The following is a 17,666-nucleotide window of genomic DNA, read 5'->3' as shown; positions in this document are numbered from 1 at the left end:
AAAACCTTCCAGCCATCAACTTTCTGTTTTGCTAAAGTCACCCCGAGTGGGACGGGTATGCCCAGACGTGGGTCCCGAGTCTGCCGGGCCTAGAGACCCAAGCTACTCCTCACTGATGACGCCCAACAAGGCTGAAACATGTCTGGGGATGCTTGTGGTCTCGTGCAGAAGGGATGTGACCTAGCAGTTTGGGCTGGACTGCCCCTTTTGGGGTAGGACCAAGCCTGATTTGCACATGGTTTTTCCCCTTCTGTAATGGCTTGGCAGGCTGAAAAACGATGGACTGGAGGGTTGCCCAGAGCTTTGCCCGTGGTTATGATTAATTCAAAACCTTCCAGCCATCAACTTTCTGTTTTGCTATAATCTTCAACTCCTGCCATAATTTTCTTGCTTTTTTGATGAATTTAAGCGTAATCCCGATTCATCCCCAATCGCTTTAATTCTTCCCTTCCCCTCCATTTCTTTCTCCCTCGCCTCCCTCATTTTCTTTAAGAACAACATCCCATTACTTTCAATTACTGTCATGCAGAGTATCCCCTTTACACCAAGACTGTTTTATCTAAAAATGACTTCACCCAAGACCTTGTTGGGAACATCACTCAATTTCCATTTTCTAGGTGTCTAGCAGCCTCTCCGCAAACACTTCATCTCAGCATTATTGGTAATATATCTGGGATCCCCCAGCTAGGTACACCCCATATGTCACCCTCCTACTCTAACTCATTGAAAGCAGCCAGTGGTCTATCCAGGAGACTGAGGAATGTTCCACCAAGGAAAAGGAAACATCTCTCCTTGTCCCATTATTCTTCCTCCACGCATCTGTCAGGGTCATTGCCGCCGTAAAGGTTGCTAAGTATATGCTATTGTTGGCATGGGTTCCTTCACCCTGGACCTATGTAAACCTTCATTTTAAACTTTGTTGAAATCCCCTTCCACAAATAGATGTCCTGGCAGTCCCTTCAAGATTAAAATATGTATCTCCTTTCACCAAGCAGAGCAAGATCAAGGCATGAGAGATTTATTTTTAACGTTACACAATAATTAGGGAAAGCTACAAATCATAGGCCAATTTAGGAAAATGTAACATAACACCAGGATGGTTTCCTCTAGGGGGTTATTATTTTAAATTTTTATTTATTTATAGTGTTTTTGGTTTAATAAAAAACTTCATACACTTATTCAAACATAACTTAACAATTTACATTTCATATCATTGAGACATTTTTTAACATAATTCAAAAATTCTTAACTCATAATTCGTAATTCATAATTAGTTTAGCAGCATATTCCTATTATTTCATCCAGGTATATAAAGCATTACAATATTAAAATAATATTAATACCCCTCCTATTTCCATCTAGCTACCATCGCACTTAAAAGAAGAAGCTCCTCGCACTTAAGCTTATGCAACCAATTTACTTTACAATAAAGGAACATTCTCAAAATATATCTTTGTCATTCATAATATTACTTCAGAGAATATTTATACTACCAGAGGCCTCAAGGCAGGCTAAAAGTAATCTTTTTCCTGCTCAACCATTTACACGTCTTAACAGACGTGTCCTAAAAATCCTTTTATACTATTGGGCAATGTCCCTATAATTCTTGTAATTTTTAACCATATAGGATAAGCTGCACTGATATAAATCAGCGGCTATGCTGAGTATATCCTAGACCAAAATTGATCAGTGGCTACCGATCTAAATTATGAATCAAGTCCTTGTATCCTTTACAACACATCTCTATCAACTTGTCACAATCAGTCAGTAGATGTCTTATCGTTTCAACCTCCTGTTTGCAAATTCTACATACTCTTCTTTCTCTCGGTATGCCAGTCCATCCACCAACATATTCATAACAGGGAACAATGTTAAACCTTAATAAAGTAATGAATTTAGAGAGATCCCTATTTGCTTCTTTCAGCAAATAGCTACAAGGCATAGAGACTTTTAAGCCTTGCATGCTATATATTTCATATCTACTCTTTTTACCCAACAAGTTTAAGTTATCACAGAGCTCCCCTTGAATTGACTTTTTCTTCACTTTCCTAAAGAATCCCTCCATCTCCATCTGTTCTTTGGGTAGCTTCATGTTAATTTCATTCAAGAAATCCAAAGAGGTAGCTGACAGATCTTTTAAGGCCAAGTTCATATTCTTATTTTTTGGAGTCATACATCTACCCAAAACTTTCAACATGCTTTCATCTCCATCATCTTGCAACATGATTGTTACGCTCACCTGGTCTCTGCGGGGGCGTTGGGGCGCGGTTGGAGCCCTCCCTGGTCCTGGCTCCCATGGATCAGCTCTATTCCCCAGCCACTGCGTTGTCGAGGATCAAGGATACTGGTTCTGCTCCTGAGAAAGGAGGAGAGGCGGTGAAGTCGTGTTTCCCCTCCACCCTTTTGTGCCAGAAGGTTGTGAGCAAGAGTTTGCCCATGCAGGCTCACCTGTTGATTGAAAGATGAGCTCTCCGTCCTGCTTTCTTCAGCAGGGGCGCTGTAGATGGACCTAATTGCTTCACTAGTCCTTGGCGTGAAGTTCCAGACCGGCTGCGACCATTCCGTTTTGAAGGTAAGTTTTGTTATTATGATTAGTGTTCATATTGATTGTATTAATCTTCCACCATGATTATTTTCCGCAACCTTATATTGTCCCTTCTCTCTCCCTTAGGTATGAAGATGACCCAAGAATGTGTGATGACAAAGTCTGCTCCGAAGAAGCTACCAGAGGTAAGTAGTCTTTGCCTGCAGCTCGCGGCTTAGAGTTTGAAAGTCTGTATGAGTGCTAACCTTGTGTTTCCTCTTCCTTTGCAGATTCAGCTGGTCTGTGTTTGATGGGCGGTTTCCAAACTCCTACAGGCGACCGGAGATGAATATCCACGTGAATGGTCCGTCGGAAGAAGATCCCGTGTTTGATGGAAGTTTGGGATTGGCAAGGATGCAGGGTGGCACCCGCGTGAGGCTGCAGGGTGAGGTAAGGTGTGCGCGTGACTGCAGAAGTGGAAGCGGTAGCAGTGCTTCCAGCGATGGTGCGGCTGACTCAGGTAAGAGGCGCCTGTAGCTGCAGAAGTGAAACGATGGTGTGGCTTCCAGCAATGGAGTGACAGACCCAGGTAAGATGCGTGCGTAGCTGCAGAAGTGAAGTGATGGTGTGACTTCCAGCAATGGAGTGACAGACCCAGGTAAGAGGCGCACGTAGCTGCAGAAGTGAAGCGATGGTGTGGCTGACCTTGCGGTAAGATGCTGGAGGGTTCCGGAGACTGAGGATACACGTGCTGAAGCAGGTAAGATCTTCTGAACGGCAGTAAGTGTTATGCTGCACTAGCAGACTAACGCGAAGCGCCAATATGCGGGTGGGGCCGGCTTATAAAGCCTGGCCCTAGCCACTCCCTTTATGCCCCACCCTGAAGCCTCACCTAGCCACACCTCCTACTTTCTGCACGTGCCTTCCATGCAATGTTAGGGCTCCGCCCTGACTAGAGGCATGTGCCTTCAACAGTCTGTGTGCATAGCACACATTATAATGAGCTTCGTGGCAAAGGCGCCAAGACCGGGTCCATTGGGACCCTGCAGGATGTGAAGTAGTTGGCCAATGACCAGTGGCCATGATAATGAACTTAGTATATAACTTACAGCACTTTATTTTCCATAAGGTGGAAAGGGACATGAGACCCAGTTCACATCTAATAGCCTCTATGGGTGTAGAGTTGGCCTGTCTTAAAACTGGTCTCCATAATTTCCCTTCGAGTTTCCCTAAATCTGTTAGAAATCTGGCTGCCAAAGTTTCTACCGCATATAAAGCTCCCGGGATAATACAACTCTTATATATCTCTAAAAGCCCTTTCACCGAGTATCCCCTTTAGAGGCCATGTAGGAGTGGATTACATTCCATTTCTTTTGTGACTTTGCCTTCTATCATTTCATGGAAATAATTACAGGGAGGAATATTCCTAACTAACATCCCCAAATAGGGATATGTTTCAACCACCTCAATTTTCTGTCTCTCAATTTTCCATACAAACTTATGTTTGTTTTTATTTTTACTTCTTCCTCAAAAGATCAAAATCTTAGTCTTCTCAACATTTATACTTAAATTATTCTCAAGGGCATAGCATTGCAGCTGATCCAAAGATCACTGCAAGCCAATCAGGGTTTTGTCCATTAAAACTGTATCGTCCGCATATGACAACCAGCTAATGGGCAAGACGCCGATCTTCGTTGGATGGTTGTTGATGTTCACAAAACTTTCACCCATATCCGCTACATATAAATTATATAGTATGGGAGAAGTAACGCAACCTTGTTTAAGGCCCAAATGAGTAGAAATGGGTAGAGATCTATTAATCCCTTTATTCAGATAGACAGTAACCATGGTGTTGCTATACATATCTCTCAAATAATGCAAAACAAGTGGACACATTTTCCAATCAGCTAGCTTGCTCCACAATCTATCCCTGATCACGCAATCAATGGCTCTTGAAAAGTCAATGAAACATACATATAAATTCAAGTTCTTGTTCTATCGAATGTCTGAAATCACATAGTTAAGTGCTACCATATTATCCAATGTACTGTAGCCTGGTCTAAACCCAGTTTGACTAAACTGTAACAACCATATCTGGTGATCCAAGGACTTAAATATATAAACAACAGATGACAAGAAATCACACTCAGTTGCTTGGCAGAGGGCCTCCTGGGATAGGAAGAGGAACTCCTGGCTTGAGTGGAAGCAACCTGCACACAAATCTGGACAGAGCACATTATAGAGTTGACATGGATTGCAGCAATGGAAAAACCAGTGAAAGTGCACTGAGATGAAAGATATGAACTTTGCTTCCACAGTGAAGGAACTATCTTTATCGGCTCAAACGAGCGATGCAACTGGACCCTCCTGATTCCAGACCTGAAGAGAGGTACAGCAGAAATGATGGATTACTACTGGCTCTGCGGCCAACAAGCATACTTGCACCTCCCATCATCATGGAGAGGCTACTGTTCGCTGGCCATGCTGCACTCAGCATTATAAGTAATCTCAGAAGAACACTTGCAAGGAAGGCCAATACCCGACACAACCTCAACTGGTTCCAGCACGTTCAAAGAACGGAATCCATTACCGCATCCAGAATTTCACTTCCTGCTCGGAAGAGGGCAATACGAGAAACTGCAGAGGAAGAAGAGATCAAACTACCTATCGAGAGACTCAGCCGCATTGCTTGCTGAAATTCCTGAGGAATATAGACTGTTCAGCTCAATTGAAACCTTCTTTGCCTCCCTATTGTTACCCGGCATGCAAGCAGTGGCCAATGCAAAATGGCTGCAAATCATATGCTGGGAGCTGGTCCAGTTGGTAAATGACATTGAGCATGGGTTCAACGTTATCAAGGCTGAGCTGCGCACCTTAAGGCTAATGACGATGCAGAACCGTTATGTCCTCGATATGCTGACGGCGATGGAAGGAGGTGTGTGCCGAAGAATTGGGGGTTTATGTTGCACATTCGTGCCTCGGAAAGACGGAGAGAATTGGTCATTGTCTCACATAATTGTGCGGTGCATGGTCTAGGAGTTTGTATGAAGAAAGAAGGAGGAATACAAGGAAATGATTGGTTCGACGTTGCATTCGATTGCACCTTGTCCCGGTAGGTGCCATCTTCAAGATGCTTGTACCCATCATCGTGTCATCTTCTGCACCTGCCAAATGGGCCACCAGGGTTGTGCCAAAGCAGTGCCTAGCAGCGCAATGATGATGGTGTCAATTGGGGTTTCAAAAGTACCTCGCAATGCAAAAGATAGTGAAATACAAATGGACCATGCCACCCCCCCATATGGTCCCTATCCCCTATGGAAATGAAGTAGGCCATTTGTATCATACCACCATTGACTCGCACCCAACCGTAAAAATTTCGAGGAAGTATGGGTGGATTTGGCAAGCGATGAGCGAAGTATTTTTATGACATGCGCACCTGAGGAGTATGCATGATCAGGGAAAAGCATACGGTTCGTGTTTAGGGCCTGGATACCACAAACGAGAACCTCACCATATGAAGAGGTGCTGAGAATGGAGAATGAGCGCATGCATGGGGGGAGTTTGTTACTGTAGAAGTAATAAAAGGGGGTAATGTTGGGAAGGGAGTGAACCCATCCCAGCCCTCTATGTGCTTTTGGTTTAGGTGAGTCCCTTTGGAAGCACAGCAATATTACAGGGGGTAGAGGGATACTCTAGAGGTCCCCACAGAATCCTAATATTATATGCAATGTAGACATTTAGACATAATGCATGTATATAAGCAGACACCATTTTACAGATATGAAGTAGCCATAGTCGAAGCATAAGGCCTGCACGGCCATGCAGTATTTAGTGTGTCAGACACAGGCCGGGAGCTTAAAGGGGAAATCAGAATAGGCCCAAGTGCTGATGAGAGAGGCCTGCGCTGCTAACTTCCACAGAAACTCTTCTTTGTTGTAAAATTGTTGCCAATATGTTTGGTCAAAGAAAGAATGTGTCCTGCAAGGCCACAAGACAGTCCTGAGCGCCTTGATGTACGTGTTATCACACACAGGCCAATGCAGGCCTCCGACCCCCACCTAGCTCACTACGAGTCATAGCTCCTACAACTGCCCTAGTTCCAAGAACCCTGAATTCCAAGATATCAGCTGACCCCAGACTACCGAACATAAACCAGTCCACCATAAAAGATCTAAAAGCATGGTCATCCCACCCTTATTTCATAGTGACATGATTTGTAATGCGAGGTACAGGATGGATACATTTTAGTTCAAAAGTGAGGGTGGAACCCTTGGAAGCCGAGAAATGCAATTGGGATGAGCGAAGGATGTGGGTTAGTTTGGTTCAAGACTCCCCCTGTGTCAACCTCTGGGCATAATGATAGTGTAGCATTGTTCGTAAATGTAGCTAACTGCTCCTTTGGCCTTGGTTCCCTGAAGACGAGCCCTGCAGACCCCACGTGATGGAAGACAGATGGACGGGGCTGAGACCAATGGCCTGGCATCCACTATGGAGTAGGCCGACCATGTATAGGGTCGCACCAACCAGCCACATGGGTTTCCACTGTATACAAATGATGCACCCTATGACGCTGTGCCCCTTTTGAAGCTTCTGCTTGAACCCTTTTTCCCTAGAACGTTCCATGGCAGCAGAGTTCTTTGCTGATGCACCTATCTTTGTAGAAATAAAAACTTGTTATACTTGCAAGAGTTTCTTGGGCCTTTTTCCCTAGCGGGTTGTATTTTCTCTGGTGTGAGCATTTAGGGGCGTGTCTTCAATTCCAAGACATAGGGCCTCATTACACGGAAGGCGGTAAGGGTTAACGGTCACCGGTAATGCTACCGGTGACCGTTAACCCTTGCCGCCTTACTACAAGGTCCCTTTGCGGGACCCGACCTTAACGGCTGGTGTAGACCAGCCGTTAAAGTTGGGACCCGCAAAGGGACCATGGTGCTAATTACGGTACCGCAAATTGCGGTACCGTAATTAGCACCTTCCCCATTCCCATTTTGCCCTATGGGGCAAAAATGGGAATGGGGAAGGGCCATGGCGGCATGGGGAATTACCGCCCCGCCAACCTCGGAATGGGGTGGTAATTTCCCATTCCGCCATGGCGGAATCAGTAAATTACCGGCATGAACCATGGTGCTAATAGCACCATGGTTTAGCACCTACCGTGTAATGAGGCCCATCATGTTTGGAGCACCCGATTCACTTCTAGGTGTGGTAGAACAGATCTGCCACATGCAATATCTTGGGGCTTAGACAAACCAGAAGGAGAAAGAGCACATTTGTCTAGGTCAATCAAATTCCAAGTATTGCATCAGTTAACATGTGCCCAATGTTGTTCTAGGGCTATTTAACTTCCCTTTTTCTCATCAAACTTATTTGCTTTCTTACAGTACTGTTAAGCAGTCTTCTAAGATTTATTTACTAAAACAATTTTTACCATATTAAAATAAAATTGTAATTACATTTGACTGATCCGATATCGATTCTTAAAACAGTTAGGCACTGTTACGGTCCAACACCGCTACAGGGACCGCGTCCCCTTTAAGATGTGAAGCCCGTAACACGTGGGAACACGTCACGGGAGCAGGGACGTTATAAAGGGGGAAGGGATAGAAGCACGGCAGTCCATGTATGTACCTGAATAAAGAAAGAGTTACCTTCCACTCGGTGTGTCTGTCCTCCTTTCACAGGCCCAGTCCGGGCCTAACATCTGGCGACGAGGCGACTTACCAGACCACCGACTCCTCCTCCTTGGCTTACCGGTCCTGCTCTAATCCAGCGCCGCGGGCACCTTCCGGCCCAGCGCACGTGCCTGATCCCAGGCCCGACTCCTCCTGTACACGTCGATCGCACTTCCGCGACTTGATTTTCAGCGAGCCATCCGGCCACGCTGTCCAGCACGCGCCTGATCCCAGGCCCGATTCCTCCTCTACACATCGACCGGCTCGATTTTCCAGCGAGCTACCAGGCCTACGCCTCCCAGCACATTCCACACCTCGAGCAGCCACGAGACGGCGCCGAACATCATCCGGAGCCCGCCCTTCGCCCTCTCCGAGCAGGAGTGCTGTACGAAGCCCGCAAGACTTTAGAGGTGGGTTTGCCCAATACACACCCGCACCGCGCAGACCGCGCCCTACAGCCACGAAATGAGTTCGCCACAAGCCCAGCGGCCTCAGGCCCAACAGCCGCCGAACGCCCCTGCAAGCGGCACAGCAACGACGGCATGGCGCATGCCGCCCCCATTTTCGATGATGCCACAGGCTGACAAAGGCCCACGGTGGGTTGAGTGGCTTGAAGACTTTAACACGTTCATTGATGCAGCGGGGGAAGACAAGTCCCCTCGGCTGCGGAGTATGTTCCTAAATCTGGCGGGCAACGACATAAAAGTCCTCACCAAGACCATTCCTCCCGCAGAACAAGCTGACTTTCCGACGCTGATTGCGGCCATAAACAGGAGGTTGGTCATTGAACCGAACAGGGACTATGAACGTTACATATTCAACCTGTGTACACAGCGAGTTGATGAAACCGTCGACGAATTCATTACCCGACTACGCATAAAAGGGGCCTATTGTCAATTCGAAGCCTTCTCCCTTGACGAAGCCATCCGGCTGAGAGTCATCGAAGGATGTCTGTCTCAAACCTTAAAAAAGCAACTTCTAAAAAAGCCTATTTCCATAGAAGAAGTGAGCCAGATGGCCAGAATTCTAGAGAGAGTGGAGAAGCAGGCAACCCAAATCTCGAACACAGCGTCGACGAGACAGGAGAGACAGGAGAGGGCAGAAATCGTCGCAGCGATACACACCAGACAAGGGGACAAAGGCGCCAATCCCAACTACGCCATGACGCCGAGGACACAACGCCAATGCTACCGCTGCGGCATGGCCTTCCCACATGCAGGAGCCTGCCCCGCCATATCACAGAGATGTGGCAACTGTGGCAGGGAAGGACACTTCCAGTCGGTCTGTAGAGAAGGCAGACCATTTCCGACGCAAAAGTTCCCCATCGCCGCACAATTCAAAGCGCCCGTCAGGAACCCCCCATTCCAGACGTACCAACCACGCACATACGCCCAAAACCCACGGAGATACGTGAGAGTGGTCGAAGAAGTATATCCCGTGGACGACGGGCAAGAGCAGGAAGGCGAAGAGCAAGTATCCCACATCAGAGACGAGTATGACGGACCTCCGGATCATCTCTCTCATTATGAAGGGGACTCACAAGGATATCCACAGGAACTGGATCAATTTCACCTGAATGCACACGACGAATACGTGAATCTCATCATGGACGAAAGCGAGGCACGTGAAGCTCCCAAAATACCCGTCGACATAGAAGGCCAGCAGTTCTGCTTCCTTATAGACTCGGGAGCCACCGTCAACATAATGGGCGAAAAAGAGTTCAACCAGATCACCAATAGACCGCCCCTGACACCTTCGGCCTCCAAGATCTACCAATGGGGCGCTGCAAACCCCCTACAGTCGATCGGATTTTTCAGCCGCCGGCTCATACGTGACAACCAGTCCACGACGACAGACATACATGTCATTCGCAGCCCCACCAAAGGCAGATGCCTACTCAGCTACAGGACGGCGTCATGCCTAGGACTCATTGACATACGTGTCGGCGAAAGGGACAGAATACGCTCGACCGACCCGGCATCAGAAACGAGGGACTCAATACTGTTCCTCTCCTCGGCACTCACCAAACCTGAAATGATGTCGAGTGCTACCATCCAAAAAGAATTTCCTCTCATCTGCAAGGGTCTGGGCCAACTGAAAGGTCCGCCGGTGAAACTCCACATTGATCCCACGATTCGACCGGTCCCTCAACACCCGAGAAGGGTCGGCTTCCATCTGCAAGAGGCAGTGTCAGCAGAACTCAACCAACTCCTGAACGATGGCATAATTGAACCTGCCACGGGCCCGACCCCGTGGGTATCCCCACTGGTCATAGTACCTAAAGAAGGTGGGCGCCTGAGACTCTGCGTTGACATGCGCGTGGCCAATACAGCGATTCAGCGCGAAAGACACCCCGGGCCACGCATCGAAGATATGATAGTGCAACTGAATAAGTCCACCCTCTTCTCTAAATTGGACTTGAACCAAGGCTACCACCAAATGGTACTCCACCCAGAATCCAGAGGAATCACCACGTTTGCCACCCACGATGGCCTATTCAGATACAGACGCCTAAATTTCGGCATTTCGTCGGCGGCGGAAATTTTTCACGAAGCCATCAGACAGATCATACGCCCAATCAAGGGCACGTTGAACTACAGCGATGACATTCTAGTGTTTGGCCGCACTCGAGAAGAGCATGACACTGCCCTGCGAGCCACGTGCAAAGCCATTCAGGATGCAGGGCTCACGTTGAATGTGGAGAAATGCAGATTCAGCAAAAGCAAGTTAAAGTTCTTCGGTCACATCTTCTCGGCTGACGGGATGACGCCGGACCCCGACAAAGTGGCCACCATCTTTGATCTGCAAGCTCCAAAACAGATTGCCGACGTCCGCTCGTTCCTGGGCATGGCCGGATACTGCGCCCGATATATCCCCCACTATGCCACCATCACGGAACCCCTCCGGAAACTGCTCCAAAAGGACATGATCTTCGCCTGGACCGCCGAGTGCCAGGAAGCATTTGATTCCATAAAATTGTCCTTGGCCGAAGCACGGAAACTGGCCTATTTCGACCCAGAATGGCACACAGAAATCGTGGTCGACGCGAGCCCGGTAGGTCTCGGGGCCATCCTTGCCCAGACCAATGGCAAGGACGCTCACCCGCGACACATCGTGGCGTATGCCAGCAGAGCACTCGCGCCCCCTGAGGCAGCATATTCCCAGGCGGAAAAGGAAAGTCTGGCCGCAGTATGGGCATGTGAACACTTTCATAACTTCGTCATCGGGAAACGGTTCACCCTCATCACAGATCACCAGGCCCTCCTGTCGCTATTCGGAAACCCAAGGACAAAAATGCCCCCCAGGATAGAACGGTGGGGCATCCGGCTACAAGAGTATGATTATCACATCACTCACCGACCGGGGGGTGAGCATAATCCAGCAGACTATCTGTCGAGACACCCCTCTGGGACGTCAACGCCAAGACAAGGTGATGTAGAATACATAAACTACGTCACTAACAACGCACTACCTCCGGCGATGTCACTCGAGACGGTAGCGCTCGCAACAGCAGCAGACCCATCCATGGCACTGGCGATTGAACTCACTGAACACAACAAATGGAAAGACTACAAGAGAGCGCTATCGTCACACCCAGGAGCAAATCAAGACGAAGTAGAAAGGATTGCAAGGATCCACTCAGAGCTAGCCGTACACGACGGCGCCATACTTCTCAGAGGGTGCAGAATAATAGTCCCATCGGCCTTGAGAGCTGAAATCATCAGGACGGCACATGAAGGCCACAGGGGCGCAGACAACACCAAGCGCCAACTGCGACGACACGTATGGTTCCCCTATCTCGACGCCTTAGTCGACCGGTGGGTGAGAAATTGCATGGCCTGCCAATGCGCAGCCAGATAAGAAGCACCTGCACCCCTACAAATAACACACATCCCAGAGCGCCCATGGGAAAAACTCGCAGTAGACTTCTACGGGCCCCTCGAAACAGGAGAATATCTACTCCTATTCATCGATGAACACTCACGATTCCCCATCGTCAAAAGATCACCATCCACAGCATTTGCACACGTAGCGGCAATCTTTGATGAAGTAGTGAGCGAGTGGGGTATACCGGACGTGATCAAATCTGATAATGGACCCCCCTTCTGTAGTCATGACTTCTCGAAGTTGGCGAAACATTTGGGGTTTAAGCACCAGAAAATAACACCCCTCTGGCCCCAAGCAAATGGAATGGCAGAGCGGTTCATGTCATCGATTAAAAAGACAGTACAAAGAGCAAAGCTGGAAAACGTGGATCTCCACCAAGCCCTGTGCAGAATGCTCCGAGACTACAGGAACACGCCGCATGAAGCGACAAACAAGACGCCAGCGGAACTGATGGTAAAATACCAAGTTCGCACGAGGATCATTCAGCACCCGATGAACAGACCGGACCCCGACATGCAACTCATAGAGAGAGACACACAGAGAAAAGAACGAGCTTGCACCCAAACCAATGAAAGGCGGAGAGCTCAGCAGAAGGACTTCCAAGTAGGAGACGAAGTCTTAGTCCAACAGCCAATGGCGAGAAAGAGTGACTCCCGATTCTCTCCTCAAACGCTCCAAGTCACCGCTGTGAAAGGAACAATGGTGACCGCGGGAAACGAAGAAAGAGAGACGACAAGGAACTGCTCAAAGTTCAAGCTGGCACCAACGACCAGCCTTGAAGAACCTCAACCCACAGATCCTGAGATGATGTCGGTGGATGCGCGAGACACGTTGTGGACGCCTCCTCAGTTCTTCCCCCGGCCACGGACCAAGAGAACGGAGAGACCAGAAGAAGGTCCTCATGAAGGTACCAGCGCTCGACCACAGCGGGCCATAAAGAAGCCCGCGCGATTAGTTGAGGAATGTTGATCCGGGCGCAAAGACATTTTGTCCGGGGGTGATGTTACGGTCCAACACCGCTACAGGGACCGCGTCCCCTTTAAGATGTGAAGCCCGTAACACGTGGGAACACGTCACGGGAGCAGGGACGTTATAAAGGGGGAAGGGATAGAAGCACGGCAGTCCATGTATGTACCTGAATAAAGAAAGAGTTACCTTCCACTCGGTGTGTCTGTCCTCCTTTCACAGGCCCAGTCCGGGCCTAACAGGCACTTGTTCAATAAGGAATCTCCTTCTCTTATGAGTTCTTCCCTAAATTGAGAACTTGTGTCAAATATAAAGTTTTTACAAATATAATTATAATGGTTCTGTTAGCTCAAGAAAGGGATTCGAACCTGTATTGGCATCCATTGCCCTGCTCCCAAGACAAACGCCTCGGCTAGCCTCCATTTACATCTAACACATCTTTGTAGACTCCCTAGTAGAATTACTTGGATTTAAAATGCAGGTACTATAATCACTGATCTGAGTAGTCAATGTTTTGATAGATTTTGACAGTAATGCATCATACTTAGTAGTTGATGCTGGATAACTTCTAAGTTCTTATTTGAAAATAGCTAAGGAGATGTTTTCTAACACTGAACTGGGGGTTTGATATTTACTTACAGTAACTGGTTCTAAAGTGTTTCAAAATGTAAATCCCTTAACCTGGGCTGTATAATACTTTAAACATTTAATTCTATAGTTAATAATGATATCATATTTATCAGACAAGCAATCAACCTTAACAACCAAAGCCTCTATGTGTGCCTCAGCTTTCGAATCCAGTGAGATTATCATCACACACAGTGTTTTTGCATAAGTATTTAACCTTCCAACATTGTTACATATACACTTGTTGGTTTTAGCAAAAACCTTCCATTTCACACACGTTGCCTCATCGTCTTTGATAAGTAGATCATAGATACGTTGGACTCCTTCCATAGTATTAACTAACCCTTCACAACTAGGTACTCCAACCGTCAGCCCTTCGTTTGCACGCATTGTGAGCTGGACATTATAATACATCCCGGTCAGATCTTCCATCATCCCACATGTGTTTGATTGTAGTTGGTCTCATAATTAACAGATAGCAAGTTTGTGTCTCCACCAGGCAGCGGGCAGATTTTTGCTGTAACCTTGTAACTGGTACGGCTTCTTGATGAGAAGGAAAAAGTAAAGCTTCGAAAATGCCAGGCGCTACATCAAAAAGTAAGCTTTTGCCACTGCTTCATTTAGCATTTAAAGACTATGCCTTCATGGAAATTCAGTTTAGTTGGCTATGTCCTACGCAGGGCATTCGCAGTTGATAAAAAATCAAGACTACCATCATGTGATATCTGGAGAGCTTTCATTTAAAAAGATAATTACATGGGAATGGCCTTTCGAGTTTGAAGAGCTGAGGCACCCGTTCAATAAACAGCTAATGTATGAGTTTGAGGTAGATGTTGCCATTGAGTTTTGTTTGGCTTTTGAAAGGTAACTTTGCAAAGCCTCTATTTCGCTGATAAGCTGATTCGCCTCTGCTATTGCCCTTATAATAGTCATCAATCTTTTCTTTTGTGGGATAAATGGAATACATGTATTGTTTTACAGTTAGGCAAGTCCCTTATTGAAACTGGACCTCGCAATATGACTGAGAGCTTGACCCTAATTGGTCCTGCTTAGAACTGCTGTATGAAGTTTTACTATGTAGCCTTGATGTCTCCAGCTCCCTCAAACCCTAGACACATTGAATGGGAAGTAGGAAGCAAAAAGTAACATAGGTGCAGCAATGTGGTGACACCCGCACAATAAATGCCGGAACAGTAGAGAAAATAAATCACCAAACCAGGCATGAAATGTTAACAATAACACTTGCAGGCTGCACGTTGGAGCCAACACTAGGCTGACACAAGGTTAGAATTGTGCCCCAAGTATATGCAAAATAATGATCAGATGAAATGGAGTAAAACCCCCTGGCTAGCGGCTGATCTGGGGTTAAACCCCTGCCCCCTTAACCCCCCTAACAACTCAACACACTCCACTGTCCTCGAAAAACATTCAAAACAGAGCAGAAGCGGGGTTGGGAGTGGAAGACAGAGCTCTGTCTTGGGTAAGAAGGGGGAAGGGCAGATGAAGGTCCTGCCATAGTGCCTAATAGCACCCTGCCTTCTGCCCAAAGGCCCACTGCCCTGCACTGGTGTGCACCCACAGTGCTTTTGTAGAGGACACCATTGCCCAACACGAGGAAAAAGCCTTCAAAGATGGCCGCCCGCCGCAACGGACAGCCTTTGTGATCCTAGTAGCCCCAGGCTCCCCCCGACCACACCGATTGGCCGCCAGGCCTTTATCTGCAGCCTATCCCATGAGCCGGCAGGCGGAAGCCGGCCCACGTTCAGCAAGGCCCGAGGAGACAAGGCCAGGACCTGTCCTCAGCCTGTCACCAGCCGTCATGCCGCATGCCAGGACCCCTGCCTGAACTACACCGACCAACGCTTTGCAACTCAAAGGTAACACTGTTGAGATCCCAACCGCTGACTCTGCATTCCTGTCCCTAACATTTAACTATTCTGACTACTGCCCACTACTGACTACCGCACGTGCTACTGTAAGCACACCACTATGCCATGCACATGCTGATCACTCTCACAGTGAGCATGATTAATAACTGTATGGGTAGCCCGGCTGCCTAAAGCTAGCCACTGTGTTGCCCACTCTTAGCCAATGTGTTGCCTATATCTAGCCACTGTGTTGCCCACTCCTAGCCATTGTGTTGCCTATACCTAGCCATTGTGTTGCCTATACCTAGCCATTGTGTTGCCTATATTTAGCCACTGTGTTGCCCACTCTTAGCCATTGTGTTGCCTATATCTAGCCACTGTGTTGCCCACTCTTAGCCAATGTGTTGCCTATATCTAGCCACTGTGTTGCCCAATCATAGCCATTGTGTTGCCTCTACCTAGCCATAGTGTTGCCTATATTTAGCCACTGTGTTTACCACTCTTAGCCATTGTGTTGCCTATATCTATCCACTGTGTTGCCCACTCTTAGCCAATGTGTTGCCTATATCTAGCCACTGTGTTGCCCACTCCTAGCCATTGTGTTGCCTATACCTAGCCATTGTGTTGCCTATATTTAGCCACTGTGTTGCCCACTCTTAGCCATTGTGTTGCCTATATCTAGCCACTGTGTTGCCCACTCCTAGCCATTGTGTTGCCTATACCTAACCACTGTGTTGCCTATACCTAACCACTGTGTTGCCTATATCTAGCCACTGTGTTGCCCACTCCTAGCCAATGTGTTGCCTATACCTAGCCATTGTGTTGCCTATACCTAACCATTGTGTTGCCTATATCTAGCCACTGTGTTGCCCACTCTTAGCCATTGTGTTGCCTATATCTAGCCACTGTGTTGCCCACTCCTAGCCATTGTGTTGCCTATACCTAGCCATTGTGTTGCTTATATTTAGCCACTGTGTTGCCCACTCTTAGTCATTGTGCTGCCTATATCTAGCCACTGTGTTGCCCACTCTTAGCCATTGTGTTGCCTATATCTAGCCATTGTGTTGCATACACCTAGCCAAAGTTGATTGATAGCTGATCGCTGCCCTGCACTCACCCATCCTGCCCAACATCACACCCCCACCGTATGCACTCATCCCCCCCACACCCTTCCTTCCATCCTTCTTCACTAAACCCACAGATCACAAACCAAGCACACCCTTGACGCGCCCCAGAGCTACTTACTATAGAAATCAAATACTAGGCCTCCGCTCCAGATCCTCACCGCAAACCCAACCAGATAAAACTGTAAACAAACCAACTACAGAATACCACAAAAGGGCCACCACCAAGAAGGCAGCCACTGGGCAGAATACCACCCCACCTCCACTGCCACGCCCAGATTTACAATGTGCATTAATTAATGCCAGATCCCTCCCTGCCCACGCTACTGAAATTCATGACCTTCTAACCAACCTCGACCTTGACATTCTCGCAATCACCGAAACCTGGCTACACAATGCCGCCGGGCCGGCCATCTCCCTAGCCATCCCATCGGGATACTCCATCCTTAGACAGGACAGAACACTATCCACAGGGGGGGGTAGCCCTCATAGTCAAAGATCACCTAGAAATAAGACAACTTTGCTCCAAATTAGGGGAGAACGTAGACTCGCTATCTGCCAAGATCGCACTTTCTCCCAATTCCACCATCACCCTCAATCTAGTATACCGCCCACCAGGCCCAATACTGGACTTTCAGGACAACCTCTCACATCTACTAGGGGAAAAACTTAAAACTACAACCAAAACTATCCTTTTAGGAGACCTTAACCTGGGCCTCCACGACCAGAAAGATAGACCCTCCACTACACTAGCAGAGGTTCTCCAGGAACTGGGCTTTGAACATAAAGTACTCCATCCTACCCATAACAAAGGACATACTCTTGACTGGATAGTTGACCACAACTGTGGCATCGACATCAGCTCCATCACACCTACCCCATGGTCCGACCACTTTCTCATTCACTTCCTCATCCCCATTCCTAACAACTCGGGAAAAAAACTCAAGCCAGCACCTCCAGCCCTGGCCAGAAGCGCCAAGAACATCACTAAAGAAAA

Source organism: Ambystoma mexicanum, chromosome 5p, assembly GCF_040938575.1.
Source record: "Ambystoma mexicanum isolate Mex_15411 chromosome 5p, UKY_AmexF1_1, whole genome shotgun sequence".
Lineage (NCBI taxonomy): Eukaryota > Metazoa > Chordata > Amphibia > Caudata > Ambystomatidae > Ambystoma > Ambystoma mexicanum.
Note: the sequence above shows the minus strand (reverse complement) of the source record.